The following is a 23,118-nucleotide window of genomic DNA, read 5'->3' on the forward strand; positions in this document are numbered from 1 at the left end:
TTTTGGCGTTATGTACTAATCAATGTTAAATAAATAATAATTATATATTACGCAAAATACAAGTGCGCACATACTTATTCTGATATTATATATATATATATATATATATATATATATATATATATAGTATATGTATTTACATATACGCTTAAGTACCAGAAATACACAAATGATATCAAACGGAAATGATTCTCCGTTTACCATTTGAAATCTGCCTTGTTTAACTTAAATATACTTTTTTTTTTATTATAAACATTATAAAATAATGAATAAAACAACTTAAACCTTATAGATTATTACCTTTGATAATTTAGCGACGTTTCGAATTATACAAATATATACTTTGAATAATTAAACGAACGTTTATTGTGTTGGAGCGGCGAAGATTGTCAACGTAACCCTTCTCGTGCAGCGGTCAAGTTCGAAGCTAGGTATGTTAACTTCTCAATTTTAGTTTTGCCGAGTGGATTTAAAAATAAAAAGAAGTAGCCTTGCCGGCAGTTCACGGATGGAATAACCGATAGAAAAAGGGACACGGCTGTCTACGGGTCTCGAATCAAGAAAATTCCCCTAAATATCTCCAGAATTCAGGAATATCATTCGAATCAACCGATTTTTACTTTCCGTCTAGATGCCGCTATAGGAGAGCTATAGCTGCACAAGGGAAAGTATTGTAATCGGTCCGATTTGGGCATATGGGGTTTTCATAGGATCTTGACGTTTTGACACCTAAGCAACCCAAAAAACCAGATGGAAATTTACCGGATGTTAATGTTCGGGAATACTTGTGTTCGGTGTCGCCCTCTAAATCACCTTATATATCCAGAACTACTGAACGGATTTTGAAAAAAACTCGGTCAGTTTACTTCTATGTATGGGGCGTTTATGCCGTTAAATTATCAACTTCACAAGGTCGACGGGGTGACACTGTACAGTAAGGTAACCCTCAGAATCTCGAAATTTCACCTAATTAAGGCCTTATTTTTCTTAGCCGGATTTGTTAACGGCTGTAAAATAGCTGTATCTTTTCGTTTTCCTGTTTAGCCTCCGGTAACTACCGTTTAGATAATTCTTCACAGGATGAATGAGGATGATATGCATGAGTGTTAAATGAAGTTTAGTCTTGTACATTCTCAGTTCGACCGTTCCTGAGATGTGTGGTTAATTGAAACCCGACCACCAAAGAACACCGGTATCCACCATCTAGTAATCAAATTCGTGTAAAAATAACTGGCTTTACTAGGACTTGAACGCTGTAACTCTCGACTTCCAAATCAGCTGATTTGGGAAGACGCGTTAACCACTAGACCAACCCGGTGGGTTAAAATAGCAGTATCTGCAAAAAATCTTTTTTTCAAAATCGCACCCCTACCCCAAAAAAATTCTGTAAACTACTGCTATGTTGTGTCGTTACAGGTGAGCGGTAGAATTAAATGAACGAATAATATTTAAAGAGTAAAAAAGTAACTCGGTCTGGCCGGGTCTCGAACTAGATCGCCCGGTCGACTCGCTACCTGGTGCGTTAAGCCTCGCGGCTAGCTACACCAGTATGCCGACCGTACAAGTGAAATTTATTTTACGTATGTAAGTTGTAAAATTAGATTAATTTAGTTAGCGCCTACCGTCGCCGCTGGTACCGCCACATCTGCGCGGATTAAATACGGTATGCTCTCGCGCTTTAATTAGAATCGTTGAATTAAATAATCGAAAAAATATTATATTTAAATAAAATTCGAAATATTTTTAATTAAATCGTGTGTGTAAGCCGTGCATCAGAAACAACCCACAGTTATAGGAATTCCCCGTTACGCGGCTTTAGCCGCGTAACGGATGTTAATATTTTTTTAATGAAATTTGTTGTATTTGATCGGTCCCGGAACGATGAATAAAATATTTAAAATAATACGAACGTTTATTACCCGCTGAAGAGCACGGTATTCGATGCCGGTTAAAAATTAAGTTAAATGAAATTTAAATAACGTTTCTGGATAAATAGGCATTCTTTAAGTAACCGCCGTATTACATAAGCGACCGGTTTTGTTTAACGATGTTATTTGTAAATTTGAGATTCGGTCGGTCGTGAAATAGTAATGTCGATCGAAGCCTCGCGTACGATTCCCTCCCTGAAAGACTTAGATTTTTACGTCGAAATAAAATCTATTTTTCTCGCCTTCCTGAAATAATAATCGCGTAGTTTACTCGTTTATTCTAAACGGTTTTATTTAATCAATTATAAAAGAAGGTTCGCGTTAACCAAGGAAAATTAATTTTCACGTAACAAGGAATACGTTATTTATTTATATGTAGAACGGCGTATATTAAAAATGCGATTAAATTAAATATAATAATAACTCGAATAAGAATCGGTTAATCTTAATTATTTTGGTCGCCTTCTACTTTTCTTACGTTCTTTCTGGTAATAGAGACATCGATGTAACAAGATCGTCTTGCTTTTCCATATAAGGATGTTATGTTTCTATACGCATACGTTAGTGTAGGTTTAAGGCTGCTTAATACCGGTCGTAAATCATTATCGCAATTTCTTCCGTGACCGAATAAGCATCGGGTCTGCCGATAGCCGGAATTAATGTTTGTTTAACTTTTCATCGCCTCTGTTTTTTCATCTATCCAAAGATATTCCAGATCGCTTTATCTCGTAACGGTCCGATGAACGTCGTAGCAATATGCGAATAAAATCGGATTTCTTACAGTCGACGTTGTATTATATTTAATTATACTAACTTTACGTAATTGTTTGTTTACCGGTTTTTTATAGTTCGATATACGTTTGATTTAAATAAAAATGAAGAGTATTCGAAATTTGTCCGGGTAAATGGATAGTTTAGTTGGTTTCTCGTATTTTTTTCCTATTTATTCTTCGGTAAAATTATAATAAATATCTATTTATTAATCATTACCGGTATACAAGCGGATTAAATCTACTTAACGCGTCAGATTTTTGCTACACGAAAATCTGTACCGCTCCGGTGTAGTATTTAGACGAGTAATAGACTTAGTTGTAAAGAGAAACAAACTTTGGCTTTTGTTATACCCGAGTTACATTGTTTATTAAGTAAATCGTTTTATTTCATTTATTTATTTTCTTATCTGTTGAAGTAATGATATTTTCGTATTCGCGAATGAAAATAACGGAAAAAGCGAGAAAGTAATTTCTTTTTGGATTTTAATCGAACTATATCTCCAGATTTATTTATCGTTAAAAAAAAGAAACTAAGATCGGTTTAGTAGGAAGACGATCCCAAATTTTATTTTTAATTTACGTTATTTATATATTTTTATTCTAATTATAATAATTACTATTTTACCCGAAATTTTAGTAATAAATTTGTTTCCCACGATGTTAGATTCCCACGGTTTTATTTATTAACGTATTAACTGCTACTTTGCCGTCGCTGATGTCCAGTTACCCGGTCTACTACCGCCGCCACCTCCCCCTCCATGTTCATTGAGATTTGGTTTTTAGTTCTTTTATTTATTTACTTTGTCAAAATAAAAACTAATTAACGAATTCTTAATATCAGATAGGACAAACCTGATCTGGTTTCCGCGATTCTTTTCTTCCTGCCCTCTATCGTTCTGATATCGGCAGATTATTCTCACGTGTTTTGCGGTTTCGTATATTCATTTATATATGTTTGCGTGTGTGTCGCGTCTATGTATTATTTGTGTCTATCGTCGATTGAATGTCTTCCTCAGTCTGTTTTGTATTATTTTCTTCTGATGTAAACGATTCTCACGTTAATAGTTTTAAAAATAAATAATACGGTATTAGGCATCTACGAATAATTTATCTCGTATTAATTTAGTAAAAAAAAATTTACATCGATTTATTAATCGATATTAATAATTTCATAAATTATTTACGTAATCGAATAAATGTCGCTCGGAAATCTATTTACGTTTTTTTTTTACCGATTAGATCAAGATGACCGTATATGTTTTGATGGTACGTTTGTTTCTCCTATAACTTCAGAACGCTGAAGTGATTTTCATGGAATATTAAACGATTTGTATCGATTATGTGATTGTCTTATGAGTTTGTGATTATAATTTGAAAGAAACAAAATTATTGACGTTAGAGCCGTTTAATTAAACCTCCAAAAATTAATATAACGTCTTATATAAGTTGTACGAAGGAGGATTTAAAAAGATTATCTTTGTGTATATTTAAATATTGATATTTTAATACCCATTCAAATACTGTTATATATATATTTAAATACTGAATTATTGTATAATAACAAAAAATAAAAAAAGCTTGAATTTCATAAATAAGATATTAAACTTTGTGTTTATATGCTACGAGTACACCTGGTTCGAACCAATTAAATAAAAAATTATTATTTATTTATTTAACTTTAAAAAAAATTAATTAACGTTTAATTAAATTTAAAATTATATATCCATTTCCGACGAGATAGAAAATCTCATCAGCTATATTTTTTTTCCATTTAATTGATAATAAAAATAATTTACGTATTCTTATAGCAGATTTTTATTTTTTGACATAATTTTATAAAAATCGACTGTAACGTCTCGTTTTTTATTTTTTTGTTTTTGTTAATTTTAAAAATATTTTTTAATTAACATTATACATTTAAATGAATTCTTTTCGATATTTTGACTTTTTTTAAATTTAATTAACTTTTATTTTTATATATTTAAAAAATAAATCCTATTATATCACCGACATTTTTATTTTACATATCATTGCATTTATCAAAGTAAACGATTCTAAAGTTAAAAAAAAAAACTTCAAAAGTCTTTGAGTTATTATTTTTATTAAATATATATCGGAAAAGTGGTTCACATTGCCGAATGTTTTTTTTTCTGATATTTTTTTCTGATATAAAAGTAGATTCCCCTCAGGTATTTAAATATATTTACTTGTTAAGTGTGGCGATCTGGAAAGCGCGTCGGTAGAGTGTAAAGGTTCGAGTCTCTTTAAAACCTTTAATTTTATTTACTTTAGTATTATATTCCACGTTAAAATAAATATCGGTGTCCACGACCAAGCAGGTCACGTAGTATAAAAATTTAAAACGTTAAATCTTATTGCACGTCATTTTTTAATCCCCTCATTTTATTTAATAAATAAAAAAAAATCTATGTTATAAATCTGCTTATCGTAACTTTGTTTCATTTATTATACCGAATCGGCGACGAAGCGGACACATTGTCCATTACCTTTATAATTCTAACAGGCAAAATATGTTACGTCTTCGTACAAAAAGTATAAAAGATAGTAATTTGAAATTTAGCGAGTCCGCAGTAGTAACGCATAACAGTTTAAAACGATTCGTTAAGAATTTTTGTAAATTTTAACCTAAAAAGAAGAAGAAAGTATTTTCGGATTTACCTAGAAAAAACCGTTTGAAAAATTATTTATAGGTAAACTAGCAAACGTAACACTGAAGAGGGGTACATTTTTGTGTACGTTTAAAGTTTTTGTAAAAAATGAAATCGTCAGTATTTGAGATATTTATTGAACTCTATTGTATTTTACCGGATACTAAATGTTTTAGAGTAACCTGTAAACATGAGAATTTAAAATTGGAGATTTCATTATTATCGGTCGGGTTTAAAAAAAATAGTATAAATTGTACGGAATTAATAAAATTTTACGTGAATACAGACGAATGTTCTAGGAATTTTGGCTAAGTTAGAGACGGATTCAGGACACCAAAATAAACAAAAAAAGTTCATGACAAATGCTTCATTTCCTCCTCTGTTCGTCATTTTGTTCTTTTTTCGATACAAATGTATATCTTAAGAATAGATTCAGGTGTTGTAAGGAAAATTTTTTTGTACATGTACCCAACATCATCTACGTAACAAAGAAGTTGGAAAGTTATATCTTTGAAAATTTCAATAACATTTAAATGTTTCGATCGGTAATAGCTTCGAAAATATTACTTTTATCGAATTTTGTTTTTATCGTGTAAAATGTTAATCTTTTTATCGTGAACACAATTCCACCTTCTTTGTTTAAATCTGTTTATAAACGTCTGAGATACGGTCGATATTGTTGAAGATTATCGCAAGAATTATGCAGTCTGATAATTTTTCGCCTGTTCTATTATTATTGTTGAGAACAGAAATTATTTTTAAACAGTTTACCGGAGTGAAAGTTATTTTGATGTACTGAATCGGTCCCGTAAGTTTGGCCGACACCTCCCGAGACACTCTGTATACATAAAAATGTATATTATTAACATTTAAAAGGTTAAAAAATAAAGCCGACCTCCGCGGCTGAGTAGGTAGCATATCGACATTTCGTGCGGAGGTCCCGGGTTCGAATCCCGGTCAGGTACGCCATCTTTTCATACGCTAACGATTTCCACCGGGCTATTGACCGCATAGCTATTGATGCCCGCTCTTTCATAACAAAAAAAAAAGAAAGAAGAAAAGGGAGGGAATAAAACCAACGGAACAGTTATGTGTGTGTAAGCGCGCGCGCGCAAATCAGAATACGTGAAACGTTTTTTGTACTAGCAAAAAGATGGAAGTATTGATAATGATTTTTGTTTATCTAAAAAATAATAATTTAGTAGATATACTTTTTGAAACGACTCCTTAGCGGAATTCAATCCGATATGAAGTATAATCAGAGTTAAATATACAGAGGGTAACGCGGTTGATTCGCACAATTTTGTTCATTTAGTAGAAGAATTATTAAGGATAAATGAAGTAATTAAGAAATTGAAACTGCAACTAAGAATAGAAATCGATCGTTTCACACGTAGACCGAAGAATAAAAAGAAATTATTCGTAGAGAGTGTAGCGATGAAACGTGGCGATAGAAATACGGAAAAATATTACAAGAAAAATTAAAGGCTTTTTAAATGTGTTCTTATAGGATGTCGAAAATTACTAGGGAAATGATGACATTTCAATAAGATTTATGTAAGAGAGAAATCTGTGGCAAAACTTTGATACAGAAAGACTCTTACGTGTAATATACAAATCATCCGGGACCGGTTCAAGGATAAAACAGTAAAGGAACACAAACGTTAGAAAAAAATATATATATATAATAAATATTTAAAAGACAATTGAAGACGTAGGTAATTAGTATATCTAGACCACCAAGAGTTCAGCACAGAATAGAAAGAAATATTAGAAGGGCATCAAACCGGTCGAATGACTGAATATCAAAAATAAAAAAAATTAAAGTGTAGGATAATTGCCGTTATTATACATTATCGATAAAGATTACAGTAATTTGTCGATTGAATTTTTTTTTTCATCTACTATTTATCGTATGTGTAGGTAGATGTTTGATTAAATATGATCTATTTTATGTTGTGTGCTAGTTATACTCTTGAAGCGCTTAATGCGTTAATCATCTATTTGTATAACTTAGTTCTTATATGGAACTGTTCTTTTTTTTCTTTTAAGCCCACACGATGAAATTAAAAGTAGGATGATTTTAATTCGAAGGTTTTATTTTTTCTACAAAATCGAGATGTTTTTAATCTTGTTCCAGTTTTATTTGTGACTTTGAAACGATTTAACTTATTTGCTACTGAGCGGTTTTTCTAATCTATTATAATTTACTGTAATAACTTACGAATAATTGCGATACATTTATATACTGGATGAAAATTTAATTTTATTCAAAGTAAACCTCTAAAAATGATTTTTTTATTATAATTTATGTAGCCCTAATAATTATAATTGTTCAGTTTGTAATCTATAAAATTATATTTATATATATATATATATACACACGAGTATATATATTTATTTTAAAGAAAAAGTGGTATCAGTTTTTTAGTTGCATATATTAAAATTTTGTGGGATGGGGAGACGACTGGAATATTAGGTTCTGTTATAAAAAAGAAATAAATTTTGTGTCGACATTAATTATTAAACACTTTGGCGTAGAAGAGTGGTTATATGGATAGAGGAAGTTTGTTTTTCGTCAGCTTGTAGAAGAAAACGTGTTTTGAAATGGTTTTTATATTCTATTTTTTTCTACTTTCACTATTGCTGCAGTATAGTTATAAATGGAAATTATAGCTGTCGGCCAAAATTTCGAGTAACGCGGTTATATTTTTTAATTATTTTACTTCATTCATAAGGCTGAAAATAAAATTGAATGAATCCTGCGTCTAATAAAATGATTTTTAAAGGTTTCGACGCGACCGTTGCCCGTCTACATTATTCCGAAAGGAGGAAGAAATTGATCAATTGAGATCGACGATCCCATATTTTAATCGGCCATGCCTTATGATATTTCTAGTATACCGTCGTTAATTTATCATTAAAACATATATATATATATATATATATTACCGTATATATATATATACAGTAAAATTCGAAGTTGAGACATGAGATTTGTAAGTCTTGAGTGTAATGTAGCGTTTTTGTACGTAAAAGATTTGTTTTGGAAAAATAATAGAACCGGATATCGTATACGCAGATGGTTTTAAATTGGATTTTTAAACTCGGAGTTTTAAATAAGTAAAAGTTTTAAGGAACTGTGAATTAAGTTTAATCGTTACGTTTAAAGTTTTAAGTATTTTTCTAATTAAGTGTACCTCGTATCTAGTCTAGTGCAACGATCTCCAAACTTTTTTCGCCTACCCCTAAGACGAAAATAATTATAAGCTGTACCCCACCTTATACTACTAATATAGGTGTGTGTGTTGTAGTCAAGAATTAAATTATTTATACTACTTTGGCGTCCCGAAGTAGTATACTACTTTGGGTATTCCCTGGGGTACTCGTACCCTACTTTGGTGACCACTGGTCTGGTGTACTAGTCATTGTATTGTACTAGTAGCGGTGTCTGCATTTTATATACCAGCGTGTCTTGTTATTAGCGATAGGATATCATCCGATTTGATAGTACAACAAACCCCGCTCGCCCGCCCCGCTTAAACCAGACGACAGTTCGGTTGACAAAGACACAGGCAAATCTTCAGCTCGCTTAGTATACAGATGGAAATAAAAGGGTTGCCGTCGCTTACCTACCCTGTTTAACATTTGTCTTAAGTAACTCGTAGAAAACTGCGTGAATTGAAAGGGGGTGTAAGTTTTGGCGGGAAGAGAATAGAATACGTCAGATTTTCTGATTATATAAGACGCTTGCTGGAATTCTGATAAACTTGGATCGTATAAGGATTTATGAAAATCGATTGTAACAAGTCTTAATGTGTGACGAACGACAAAGATAAGAAAAGAATGTTAGTCGACTTATTAGAATGAGAAGGAATCGAACATGTGGAGCCTTAAAAATCTTGGGAACATTATCTGTTATGTTATGAGATGCGCAAACGAAGTAAACGCTAGAATTGCAACGGCAAAGAAGCTTTCAATGAAAAAGAAGCTTTTTGTGCGGTAACCTTGATAAACGTCTAAGGAAAAGACTCGCCAAATTGTTTGTACGGAGTGTAATATTATACGGGGCGCAGACGCGGGCTTTATGCGAGAAAGACGACTAAAGATCGGAGGCTTTTGAAATGTGGATCTGGAGGAGGATGGAAAAGATAAAGCGGAAGGACAGTAGTGTTAGAGAAAGCGGGAGACGGTAGATCGCTATCGCAGACTTTGAGAGATCGAAAGTGAAACCGGATAGACGTGCGTTACGGAAGGGCTGTTTGTTGAAGGGCGTCTTAGAGGGTACACCGAACGGTAAGAGAGGGAGAGGAAGACGAAAACAGGAAACTGGTCGATAATATTGTGGTAAAATTAAGTTATGTTCTTACAAAACGTTAGCTGAAAATAGAAAAGAATGGAGAGCCGATGCCGTGTAAGGATCTGCTAAACGGCAGAACACTGATCCTGCTACTACTTAGAATACAAAATACGTGTGTAAATGTTTATAAAATTTAATACGGATAATCAGTATCAACGTTTAGTAGATGAGATGTATTTTATTTTAAATTTATACCAAATTTTTTCTTTGCGAATATAAAAATAGTATTTAATAATGCCACGTCGATTAGATCTTATTGTTACTATTCGTTACAGTTTGTTTTTTTATTTTTTTTTTTGTTTGGAGGGGATTTAATTATTAATTAGAAGTTCGGATAGAAAGTTATTTATATAGATTTTACATTTTCACTGTGTAAAATTAAATTTAATCCTTATACGCTGTAGAATAAACAATTATTAATTATTATACCGAACTTACGAATAAAATTAGTCATCGGTTCTAAATTTTTTAGTCGTTTCCGTATAAAAGTACATTGCACATTATAATTTTATACGGTAAAAGTTTAATATAGATCGCGGGCGAAATGATCGGTTTCTTTTTCAATTTTTTTCTTTGTTTTATTTTTGTTTCTTTGATCTATATACTCTTGGTTTAAATTATACATTATAGACCAAAATATTAGTATTTAAAACCGTTACAATCTTATTAGATCGGAGGGGTACGGCTTGAAAAATAAAATTATAATTTGGTATATCTATTTTTTGTTGATGGTTTTTTCGATATCTATTCATGTTATTTTGGAATTATTAAATTAATTTAAAAAATATATATATATATATATTGTTATAGTAAATGTATCGTAATGTATGTAATTGACCTAAGTGATGTAGACATTTTTTTTATTTTGGTCGCCTTACGATTTTGCGTTTATGTATATATTTCAGACTGCAGTTTTTGAATGAGAACATGTTTAAAAACAAACCTTACCTATATTTCCGATTAAATTCCGAAAAGTGAGCGCATTCAATTAAGTACGTAAGAAAAAATAGTTTACAAAATCCGATATCCTCCCCTTTTTACTGATTTCCGTTTCTTTTTTTTCACGTTTTATGTCCTTTTCCATTTTTATTATAGAAAATGGTTCATTCGAAATAAAACACGCAATTCTCTTATAAAGCGGTCAAGATTATTTTTATTGATTTATCTTTGACTTTTTTACAGTATGTTTTTGGCGTACGATCGGATAAGTAAGACGTTTCTTATCGATAGAGTACATATAGCGAGTAAAAATGATTCTGCTTGTGGGAGTTGGATAAAGACGGGAGAAAAACGGAAAGAAACGATCGGTTTTCCGTTTTAACCGGTTAAATTTTTTTGGTACGTCTACTGACAAGCAGCGTATAATCTAAGCGGCAGATTATTCATCTGTTTTGTTCTATATTTTTTGCCGGAATTTATATGTAAATCATTATTACACGCTTTTACAGATTCATTACTGCATCGAGTTTTTATTTTGATACTTAAAAAAAAATAGTTTAAATATTCAGTCGACCTATGTCGGTATTAATATGTATGTAAGATTTTAAATGAAGTGATGATTGTACTCGTTCGCGTAAGTTGTTGAGGGGCACATTCCTTCCCGTTTAACTCTACAAAAGGTGATATAGATTTCAAACCACCCGTTGAATAACGAAAATTATTTTAACCGTTACAAGGATAAAAAATAAAAACGTTTGAGAAGGAAATTTTTCAAAAACATTTTATTACAAGGCTCCGTTTAAGATTTAGGTATTCAAAGTAAAGCTAAAAACTGAAAATCATCCGATGTAAATTATCCTGAACGTACTTGTATTAACAAAATCGATATCCTTCTTTCAGTAACTACGGTCATACGTATTACATAAATCTACTGAATCGTTGTTATTAATTTACATATACGTATTTAATTTTGATGTAGTATACTGGAATTTATAAGTTCTGCGTGTTAGTTATATACGTAAATACTATTTTAAGTAATTTCAGAATAATACATTTCTGATAAAGCACAGAATAATAATAGATATAATCAAACGCGACAAAAGTTCGAGTATTTTTATAAACATTTTAAATAGTACTTTCCCGTCTAGCGCTACATCTTTAGAAGGGAAAATATTGTAATCGGTCCGATTTGTACATATGCGGTTTTCATCAGATCTTTACATTTTGACACGTAAGGAATCCAAAAAATCCGATGGAAATTTTCCGGATGTTCGTATGTACGTGTGTGTTCGGTGTCGCACTCTAAATCGCCTTATATGTCCAGAACTGCTCGACCGATTTTGAACAAACTTTGTCAGGTTACTGCTATATTTGAGGCGTTGATGCCATTAAATTTTGAACTTAGAGGGTCAAGGAGGTTAGGGTGTAGAGCAAGACCACCTTCAGTATCTTGAGATTTTGCCTAATTATTTCTTATTTTTCTTAGGCGCATTTGTTGACGAAAATTATTTTCCAAAAATTATTTTTGGAAATGTTGTTATACTGCGATCGTCAACAAATGCGCCTAAGAAAAATAAGAAATAATTAGGCAAAATCTCAAGATACTGAAGGTGGTCTTGCTCTACACCCTAACCTCCTTGACCCTCTAAGTTCAAAATTTAATGGCATCAACGCCTCAAATATAGCAGTAACCTGACAAAGTTTGTTCAAAATCGGTCGAGCAGTTCTGGACATATAAGGCGATTTAGAAAATAATTTTTGCAAAATCCTACCCTCATCCCAAAAAATTATCTAACTGAATTAGCGGCTTAGAGGGTATACTGAGTTATTAGTTCCCCCTCTCACCACAAAGAGCGCTAGTGTAGCACTGACGTAAAGCTGTTGTAGTCTCCCGTAATGTTGTGACGTCATAGGCGAGCGGTAGAATTAAATAAGTGAATAATATTTAAAGTTTAAAAAAGTATTTAAAGTGGCCGCTAGTACTGTCACAACCGCGCATTAGTTAGAATCGTTGAATTAAATAAACAAAAAATATTATATTTAAATAAAACGATAAATATTATAAATTGAGTTGTGTGTGTAAGCCGTACATCAGCAAAAGAGCGCGTGACGGGAAAGACCTATAACTGTGTTAGCGGTTTAATTTTTGTGTTATACATTTTACTTTTAATATATATTTTTATAAATACACGACCTTTTATAGAGACTTATTTTTGTGACTTAAATACTTTAATCGTGAATTTTTTTCATTTTTAAATTCATTGCAGGCCTATTTGTTTCTTTTTACCTCTTTTTCCTGTTGAAAACTCGAGAGCCGCCAGGCCGATCAGAATGATTCTTTTATTGTGTTTTTTTTTTAATTTTAATAAAATCTTTTAAGTGCAAAATATGTAGAAAAACTGTATTATCGGATAAGAAAAAAGGATTAAAGTTAAAACGTTTCATAAGTTACTGCGTTATTTTTTGCTAGTTGTATTTCGAGTGCCTGATGAAATCAAGTCTGTACTTGTTAATGATGGATGGTACGGCGAATAAAATTTACAAAACCGATTGACTTTTTTAATTTATCAATATCCGTGAAATTTCTCAGTATCTTGTTTTAAAGATACGATATTGTTTTAGAGAGTTCTAATGTGTGAGTCCTTATAAAGACGGTTGCTTTTATACGAATTTCAGTGCTAGACTACGAATACCGGTATTTGGTGTTTTTTTTTTACCTCCGGATCCACCGTTAGGCATTCTTTAGAGGATGAAGATGAATGATTTGTAGCGTGTGTGAAAATGCCATGCCTGACCGGGATTCGAACCCGGGACCTCCGGATAAAAGGCCGAGACGCTACCACTCGCGCCACGGAGGCCGGCTATTCTTTGGTGGTTGGGTTCGATTAACCACACGTCACAGGAGTGGTCGATCTGAGTCTGTAAATATATTTATATTATAATTCCCAAAAATAGCTTTCTTTTCTATTATTTTTACGTTTCACAAAATGTAAAGAATCGTCTTTTTCTCAAACTAAATTTGGTTCGATTATTTTAAAAACTGTGATAATTTCATTTTTTTTGTTTCAATGGAATTACTGCGTATAAATGGGAAAATATCTTTTAACGAAACAGAATAAATTTGTTTAATTATACCGATTTACACGCGTGATGTGGTTTACGGATGGCTTCAACTGTCGTCGAATAATAGAGGGCCCGGCATATAAACCTGACTGTTTTTGAGGGATAATAATTAAACTGTGTTTCCAAATGTTTTCCATTACTCCTCACACACTAGCTTAACCTCATTCTAAAATTTGACGTTGCTCGCTCAATCATCACTCGTGGAGCCGCTTCAATTTCTCGTTGAATGGCCTCCTTGAGTTCTGCGATTGACTGTGGTCGACTAGACGTTATGTATGAGAGACCTCCACAGAAAAAAATCGCAAACAGCCAGATCAGGTGAACGCGCCGGCCAAGGAATGTCGCCAAATCGGGAAATCAAACGTCCAGGAAAGGTTTCTCGCAGATCATCAATTGCGATTCTCGCCGTACGGGCGGTGACACCGTCCTGTTGAAACCAAATTTCATGTCCTTGAAAGTCATTCGGTTTCGGTCGCAGAAATTCATTCGACATGTTTACGTATCGATGAGATATTACTGTTACTCTGCGATTTAACTCCTCAAAAAAATACGGGCCGATTATGCCAAACTTTGAAACCGCACACCGCACTGTAACATATCGACTGTGAAATGGTTTTTCAAGAATTTGCCGTGGATTATGGGAAGCCCAATAACGGTAATTTTGTTTATTCACAAATCCTGACGGATGAAAATGTACCTCGTCACTTAAAAGAATAACGGCATCCTGGTGGACATTTTCGAGGATGACCTCGCAACCTGCTTTGCGAGTCGCCCGGTCATTTGCATTAAGTTGCAGCACTAACATCATCTTATTCGGATGGAATTTCAGGTCGGCATGAAGAATTCGTCGAACACTTCGATCGGAAATGGCTAGCGCAGCAGCACGTTTCGCTGCTGAACGTCGTGGAGACCGCGTAACAGCTAACCTTAAAGCGTTAATGTTTTCAGGCGTCCTCATAGTCCATTTTTGTCCTGTCGGTTTCATTTTTAAAACAGACGATGTGTTCCTAAAATTCTTCACCCGCAACAATATCGTATTCCTGCTAGGAACAGACGCGTGTCGATTTAAATTGAAATGTCTGCGAAATAAACGCTGTGTTACAATAACCGAGTCTTTTTTTTTTTTAATAGGCTTCGATCACAAAAGCTCCGTTGTTCACCCGACCACGACATACCGGCTACTGAAATAGCGTAAATGGACCTGTCGATGTACAACACTCCCGCCTTCTCATTGACAGTGGTGCCAACATAACAATTACTACAAAATCGGACCCTGTATATTATTTGTACGTTTACTCGATCGGGTTGATGTCGCAAAAACATCCCGATAGAAGAAAATAAAACTGAAAAAACTTTCTTTTGCAGATTTTAATTTCAAGCGAGAATTTCCCTTTTTCCAATTTCCTTTTTGTAACATTATTTTTAGTTTAGTTACACTTTTTTTGTGGTTTACTCGGTGCGGATGAAAGATTTAATTCTTGTAAAATGGTGAAGAGAAAAAATTCAGCAAAGGAAGTTTTATTACAAAATATTTTTTGTAATTTTTGGTCAAGGATTCCCTTGCGGGCAGTAATTGAAAAAACCCGGTAAATAATGGTTTCTTGCTAAAAACCGTGTCATTAGATCGATTCATTTAAGACTTTTAATTCTTAAGAAGTTTAAGAAGCGAACTTTTTTAATAATACCTGATTAATATAATTTATCGATGTTTGTTTTTTAATTTTAAAAGGATTTTTTTCATGAACATAAAGAAACGGTTTAATTTTTTTTAAATAATTAGCTACGTTTTTTTAAATTTTAAAATGGATTTTTAATAAACACTTAAATGTAAACATTTAATTTTTTAAACGAGTTAAGTATCTTTTTATTTCCGGTTAAAAAAAACAATTTTTGGTCTACGTCTTTGTTACTGTAATTACATATTTTAAAATAACGGCTTTTTTTTGCTTACATTTGTATTAGGTATTATAAATATTGTATGTCGTATAATATTAAGGTTATTATTTATTAGTTACGTAACGATATCGATAAATGAAATACCCTAGAATTATTAATAATTCATACATCTGGGTTCTCCGCTTTGTTCGTCGTAAGAACACATGTATTTTTATAATGAGGCATCCTTTTGATGTTACGGTAGTACATAAATTCTTTTCTACTTCTATATGTCCTTTAGTCATATATTTATTTATTTATATCGGCACAAAATTTATATGATAAGTTGTCCGTGTCAGTTTGTATATTAGTCTCGTTTTGCCGCCGTTTTCGGTAAAAAACGCGTCAATTCTGTTGTGAAACGACAACTGACTTTCGATTTATAATTTATCGTTTTGATTTGTATTAGTTGTTTGTTGGTTTTTATTTTGTTTAATTTTTTAATTTGTTCGTCGTATAATCCGAACCGGAATTCCTTAACGGATTCTTTCGACTTGTCTTTTCTCGATACTTGAAAGATTATCTATGGTTACATCTCATCTATCTATTTATCGTTTGTTGTTTTAGTTACTTTTCTTGCACCCTACTTTTTTTTTGTTGTATTTCTTGTTATTTTTCATTCATTATAAAGGATTTCGATAAAAATATTGTTAGACAAGTTTTTTTTGTATTATTATTATTATTATAATTATTCGAATTGTATGAAAAAATTGTTGCATTGATACGTTAAAATTTTGTTATAAAAAAAGCAAAAAATATACGAATATTTTTTTGTTTTTACAAACACGATTTCTTTTTCTTCGTGGATCTCAATTTTGTTACGTATTTAATATGTTTTATATTAACAGTTTACGTTTTTCGACCGGATAAGTTTTTCTGTAATGTTTTTTCTCGATACTCGGCTTTAATGACCGGTTGTTGGTATTTTTTTTTTATATCTTCAATTCATTAATATGATTTTACTTTCGATGTCACGTTTTTAATTTTCAGTTAGTCGTCTTAATTTTTTTTGTTATACTTTTCATTCATAATTTGTATCCTTTTTTTAACGCCTGTGAAATTTTTACGTTTTTACACATTTTTAAGTGTTTTTTTCTCGCTCATTCATTTCCCCCCTTTTTTTTAAATAATTTTGGTCGGCAAATTTTATCAGCCGAAATATAATTAATTTTAATGTAATAAAATGTCATTTTTTTACGTCCACAGTTAAAAATACGGGTGTTTTTCTTATTACTTCAATGAAGGTTTTTTTAAGTCTACCCGATCAGTTTTTTTAACTTCGTGTAATACGCTTAATGATGTCGACAGTGTAAAAAAACTGTTTATTAATGTTTATATTCTGTATCTTAATGGGAAATAAAAATATCTTTTTCGTTAATATTATTGTGTTTTGATATATTTAGAAATATATTTTTTATTAAAAAACAGTTATCGACGTTTGGAAAAAACTTCTTTGTATATTTTTTACCGAAACATGAAAAATCATTATAAATTATCATCTTTTACAGCATTAAGCGATTCGATTCCTTTAAATGATTAATGTTTATTTCGCTACTATTTTACGGATCGTAAGTATATTTAATGGATTATGTATATTTATAAAACGCTTCTGAAATCCACCGTAAAGCAGAATCGCCTTGAAAATACTCCATTTTAAAAAAAAGAAGAGAAATTCAGTTTATTCCGGTCCCTCTTTTAAATAGTCTTTGTACAGTTCGTCCAAAAATTTTGTTTTTTAACGAATTTAATGAAAACATATTTGTTGTTTTAACGCTTTAGTAAGAATCGCTGTCTACATATACCGATACGGATATAAAAGTAGTTCGTTCGACCGATGTTTCTAAACAATGTACAGCGATTCAGCGATGTAGTCCTTTCAAATTAAAAATTATATGTTCTTTTTTCATTATGTTACTATAAATTGCACGGGTATTTAAATGTGTAGTAAAATATACGTAAATGTAATCACGAAAATAGATATATTAAAACGTTACGAACTACTTTAGACCGTACATATAACACGAGAAGATAAGTATTCTACTTATTAAAATTACTTAATTATCTATTAAAATTTATCAAAATTATCCAAGCTGTTTATAAGAAATTAAACATTTTTTTTTTTTTTTTTTTATGTCGGTCAGATTTTGAGTAGGCTAGTTGATATCGGAATGTCGTGTATTATGTTTATGATTATTAGTTTTTTCGAATCGGGAGAGGTAATATTATATTTTTACGATATTAATTTTTATATCTACTCAAATTTTCCCGTATATAAAACAAATCACAACTTTTTTTAGATTTTGTGTCTGAATAAGAATTTACTTTACGCATTTGTTATTATAAATAATAAAAATATACTCGAAGGCATTTTCTTCGGAAGATGAATTCTTGCAGAAAATAATAAAGTTAAGCGGGAGTGCGGAACGAGCGGATTCAGCGAATCGTCTAGGGAACTGCAAGAGGAAAATATCCGACGGTCGAATAATAATAATATTTATTTTATTTTATCTTTAAATAAACTACGGTAAATCAAACCCTGATTATGTATTCTCGATTTAATTAATTTGAAAAAAATTTGATCTTTGTTTGTTTATTTATTCAAATTGATTTAAATTCATTTATGAACGCCGAAGAACTGTCCAGTAGTAGCGATAGGTAGTCGACAATCGGTTAATTATAAATACAGCGCGCTAAGTAACGCGTATGCGCGTTCTTCTTTGTGTGTATGCATGTGATTATTTGTTGGAAAAGGGTCATTCCTAACGTCGTCGATATCACAGCGAATCTTAATAGAAACAGTGCCGACTACCGATCGGAAGAAAAAGAGAGAGAGAGAGAGAGAGAGAGAGAGCGACCGAGAGAACGCTGCGAGAGACACAGAAAGTAAACGAACGATGTAGGAGGATACCCGGTTAGGAGTGTAGTTATCAAAGAAAATTTAAACAAGAACGAATATTTACCGACTAAAAGTGTTAATGACAACACGAAAAACATCTTTCTGAATTACAATCTATCGAATCACAACCGGTTTTTTAATCCCAATTTTTTGTTTATTACTACTGTTTTTTTTTGTTTTTATACGATAAAAATCGGCTCGTTTTTTATTTTTTGTTTTCTACACACGATATATTTCTAAAATTAATCCTTAAAATGATTTTACATTTCTAAATATTTACATTATTATACTGTTACAAAAAAAGAAAAAAGAAAAAGGTTAATTTATTTTTACATTTATATATATAAACCTAAATTTTCGGTCACCGGAGGTGGAGATTTTTTCTTATGTATATCTTTCGCTTAAATCACGTGTTAATTTGATATATCTACATGATTTTATCGACTGATTATTTTCAAATTATATATAATAAAGAATTTTTTATCGATTCTTATTATAACCGTTAATTGCTTGTATATATTTTACATCGATTTGTGTCTTTTTTCTTTTTTTAGTTTTATTAAAAAAAAATAATAATAATAATTTAATTTTAATTGATTTCCGTCGAAGATATGTATCGAGTCATTTTTTTATTTAATAAATTTCACTTCGTTTGTTTCTTTTTCAACACATTTTCTTTTCTTTTTTGAAACTTATTATTTTTTAATCGGTTGAATTAAGTAATTTTCTTTTAATTTATGATTTAATGATCGGCTTATTTTTTTTTAAAGAATTTAATGTATTAATTAAAAATCAATTCTTTTTTTTATAATTTATGTGTTTCACAATTTACTAAGAAATTAAATTTTTCACGTTTCTAATCTTGTAAGTTTGTATTCATTGATGATTTTTAAAACGAAGAATATTCGTTTTTGCAATAACCGCTGTAGTTTATCCGTGTGTATATAATAATAATATGAAGGGCTATCGGTCGGTTTTACGGTTTCAGTAAAACCTGCAATCGATCGTTTACATATCTTCCTAAATAGTCCACCTCGATACTGTATTTCATACAAAACAACTTCGAAGCCATATTATCAGACGTGTGAAAGACGTTGCGGTACGATATGCTATTTTATTTAAAAGAGAGAATTAATATAACAATTATTTAGTCTTTTAGTATTTTCAAATATTTGTTCGCATCGCAAAACCGTTTTATTACGAGTAGCAAGTTGTTTCTTTATTGTTTACAATTCAGACACCGGTTTGTTTGTTGATACTCCCGATGATAAATTTTTAACGGAGAATAGATTTAGTCGAATTACGTCCTGCGTTTTATTCGATTCCATCCGGATTTTATTTTGTTTAATCTCTCGATTAATTAATTCATTTGTGTTTAATAATCGGCTAAAGATTTCTAGTTACGAAAGGTTTAAATGGCCCGCCACATCGAAAAATTTATACTACATCCCTTAATTTATCGTTTTTTGATGACCATTTATATATATATATATATATGTAGTGGTTATTGGTAGTTTTAAAAAGAGGGATGCATTAAATAGTTAATTCACAGCTAATAATATCGTTGATATTGTATTTTTAATTTATGCTTTATCATTATTGTATTATTTTCTGTCTGATGTGTAGAAATAGAATCGAATGTTTTATTAGTCACACTTTAGCGAGCGAGCGCGCGCACGAACACACACACACACACACATACATGTATGTACAGTACTATATAGTGTATAGTATATATATGTGTATACACTTACTCTTTGCGTCACCCATCCGTCTTATTTTGTTTGTATGTTTTATGTAAAATCTATTAATGATAAATTTTATTATCGCTTACATTTATTTAAAGTGAAATTTGCTAAATTTTAAAAATAATACGTTTAACATTTTTATCAAATTTAACGTACTTTTTTATTTTTTTAATCCGATTACATTCAGTGCATAAGTCGTTATCGTAAGTTCTTATTTTGCTAATTCTTAATTATACTAATCACATAATTACGAATCGTAATCGAACTAATAATAATTTTTAAAAAACTTGGTACACTTAAAGCTATTCCATTTCGTACGCTTGCGCACTCGCTTGTATTAAAAGATATTGACGTTACATGCCGGTAGACAGTTACGACCGATTATGTAACTTTTTTTTTAGTTTCATAGAAGAACTCATTTTATCTGGTACAGTATAAGACTGATTATCGTTAATTTGAATCGCATCAGTTAAGAGCGTATTATTAACTAATAAAAATACCTTTATAATTAATACCGGTTATGGAAAATAGTAATTAATTATCGCTTGTTTTTATCAGATACATTTTTTCGGTTACAACATTTTCTTTATTCGTTATAGGTTTAATATTAATATTAAGAGAAGCGTTCTGGAGTTCCGGACAGATTTCTTCTCGACGGTTATTATTAATCGATAAAAATAATCGTTCTCTTGGAAACGAAAATTGTCGGCTAACTATTTTCAGATACTGTACCTTCTACTTTTTGTTTCCGCTCTTGATTTCCTCGCGTCTTGTGAATGGGGCGACACGAGTGAGCCGTACAGAAAATGACACCTACTACGGAATTCATTTTTCAAGATATTTTATTTCCGATACTCTTCTCTATATATTATATTACTAATTGTAACCGATTTTTATTGTTCGTTTCACTTTATATTTCTATTTTTATTGTAACGATTAATTTTTTTTTTAAATGTATTGTTAGCAATATTTATCCCCATAAATATTAAAATTTACTTAAGCTTATTTGCAACTGTACATTGCTATGACAGATATTTATAATAATTGCGTGTTTTATGAATATTTATACTTTATTTAGGTATAAATAGGAATAATATATATAGATGTATTAGTATATTTCTACGCTTAAAATGCGTATGAATGATTCTTGTCTTGTTCTTCTTATCCGTCTTCGTATTCCGTTGTTGTTCATCGCTACGTTGTTGATTTTTCCTTTTACTTTGTCAGCACCTGAAACGTAAAATACATATATTATATATAGATGTATGTAATTTTTATTTATTTATTTAAACAAAAAATATATATTATTTTTTTTAAATTTAAACCAAACATTAAGACTATTATGGCTTTGATGCCTTTTGTGTGTCTGCACGTGTTTTATTTATTTCATCACGGTCATCATTTTCGAATTAATTTTGACAGTTTAAAAAAATTCTACGCTCCCGAGCGATAACTTTTCTACGCGTACCAAAATTCTTGACGAGTCTAATGAATGTAGGAATCCGGAGGATATAAAAAGCGTCCGAATTTATCCGAAGTTTAATAGTTATAACCGAATTTTATTAATATTCAGTTTAAATTATACATATTTACGATAGTAATTAATTATCTAGAACGTGATTTTGTAAAATAAATTTACGATTTCGTTCGACAATTTCCTGTTGGAAACAATAATGATTCAGCAGTATAAATCAATTTAATGTAGGACTTTCTTTTTACGCATTTTTATAAATTTATAAAATATCACATGTAATCTGTTATAAAAAACATTTAAAAAGTTATTTTTTTAAAAACACACAAATTATCTGTCATATATATGACAGATAATTACGAATGTGTTTGATGTAATGTATATCATAATATAAAATAATCTAATCTATATATACTTAAAATACTTGATTTATATAGTTTACCTAAATGTGGAGAAAATACTTGAAAAAACAGAGCCGGTTGTTTTTTAATTATATTTTATCAATTATTTATTTATTAATTAATAAACACTAACGACAAGCTGACGGCCAATAATAGTTAGGGGTAAATGATAATGCACTTTGTTTAGCCTGTGAAAAATGCCGTGCCTGACCGGGACTCGAACCCGGAACCTTAGGATGAAATGGAGATTCGCTCTCGCTCCAAGAATTGTAGTTAAAATTTATGATATATTGCCGTGGAATGGCAAATATTTTTTTTTTAAATGCGCCGATCTTTCTATAACGTACATTTATATCAAAATTATGTCTTAATCTAATTTTATTGTAATAAGAATTACTACAATAATCGTTACGCCGATCGTTTACATCGGATAATTTGTTTGAAAGTTTAAACGTAACGCGTTCGTTGTATAGTTTAAAGTAAGCTTTTGCTCTTGCGTTTACTCGTAGCCGTATTTTATTATTTTAATATTAATATACAAACGGAATTGCGTGAATGTTTTACGATCGTATTGTTAGGGTGGTCGATTTAGAAAATCAAAGACGCAGGCGAATTTCCGAGTAAATATTTTTACTGTCGTACTGGAAATTTCGAGTAATTAATTAACAAGCGATCTAGTTTAGCGTTACGATTCAGAATTTTCACGTACGGTATACGACTTCGTTTTTTATTTTTTCGTCTATTTTCTTTAATTCCCCTACGATCTACATCTATATATAAATCGCTACGATTTATTAATCTATTACCGTTACTGGCGATCGATGAATAATCAAACGCGTAAAGATTACCGCCGTTTGCCGTAAATATTGGGATGA

General features: G+C 31.0%; 1 protein-coding gene and 1 long non-coding RNA gene across 2 annotated transcripts in view; one reads left to right on the plus strand and one right to left on the minus strand.

Annotated features, from left to right (window-relative positions):
- Positions 1–23,118, plus strand: part of bs (serum response factor blistered) — a 339,616-nt gene that overhangs the window by 126,038 nt on the left and 190,460 nt on the right. The gene's annotated exons all lie outside the window — the stretch shown is intronic.
- The window catches only part of LOC142327943 (uncharacterized), a 98,925-nt gene continuing 77,774 nt past the window's right edge, over positions 1,968–23,118 (minus strand). Inside the window, exon 4 of the long non-coding RNA XR_012757129.1 lies at positions 1,968–21,601. This is a non-coding gene — a long non-coding RNA (uncharacterized LOC142327943). The remainder of the gene's footprint in view (positions 21,602–23,118) is intronic.

The sequence above is a fragment of the Lycorma delicatula genome, chromosome 7 (genome assembly GCF_047948215.1).
Source record: "Lycorma delicatula isolate Av1 chromosome 7, ASM4794821v1, whole genome shotgun sequence".
NCBI classification, from domain to species: Eukaryota; Metazoa; Arthropoda; class Insecta; order Hemiptera; family Fulgoridae; genus Lycorma; species Lycorma delicatula.